Source organism: Cebus imitator, unplaced genomic scaffold, assembly GCF_001604975.1.
Source record: "Cebus imitator isolate Cc_AM_T3 unplaced genomic scaffold, Cebus_imitator-1.0 Scaffold1584, whole genome shotgun sequence".
Taxonomy (NCBI): Eukaryota; Metazoa; Chordata; class Mammalia; order Primates; family Cebidae; genus Cebus; species Cebus imitator.
The window spans coordinates 5,935-6,534 of NW_016108899.1; positions in this window are offsets into that span (position 1 = coordinate 5,935).

Here is a 600-nt window from a genome sequence, read left to right on the forward strand (position 1 = left end):
AAGAACAAGACAGGGAGCCGTGGACCATGCCTGTAATCCCAGCACTTTGGGAGGCCAAGGAGGGAGGACAGCTTGATCCCAGGAGTTGAAGATCAACCTGGGAAAGATGGTGAGCTCCATCTGTACAAAAAAAAAAAGGTTAGCTAGCCGTGGTGGTGCTTGCCTGTAGTCCCAGCTCCTCAGGAGGCTGAGGCAGGAGGATAGCTGGAGCCTGGGAGTTGGAGGTTGTAGTGCACCACGATTGCACCACCGCACTCCAGCCTGGGGCAAAAGAGCAAGACCCAGTCTCAAGAAATAAAAAATAAGTCAGGGCCAGGCTCCGTGGCTCATGCCTGTAATCCCAGCACCTTGGGAACTCAAGGCAGGAGGATAACTTGAATCCAGGAGTTCAAAATCCTAGTTCTGCACAAAATTAAAAAAATTAGCCAGGCACAGTGGTGCATGGCTGTAGTCCCAGCTACTTGGGAGGCTGAGGTGGGAGGATGATGAGTCCAGGAACTCAAGGCTGCAGTGACCTGTGATCACATCATTGCACTCCAGTCTGGGTGACAGAGTGAAACCCAGTTTGAAAAACAAAATTAAGCCTGGGCATAGTGGCTC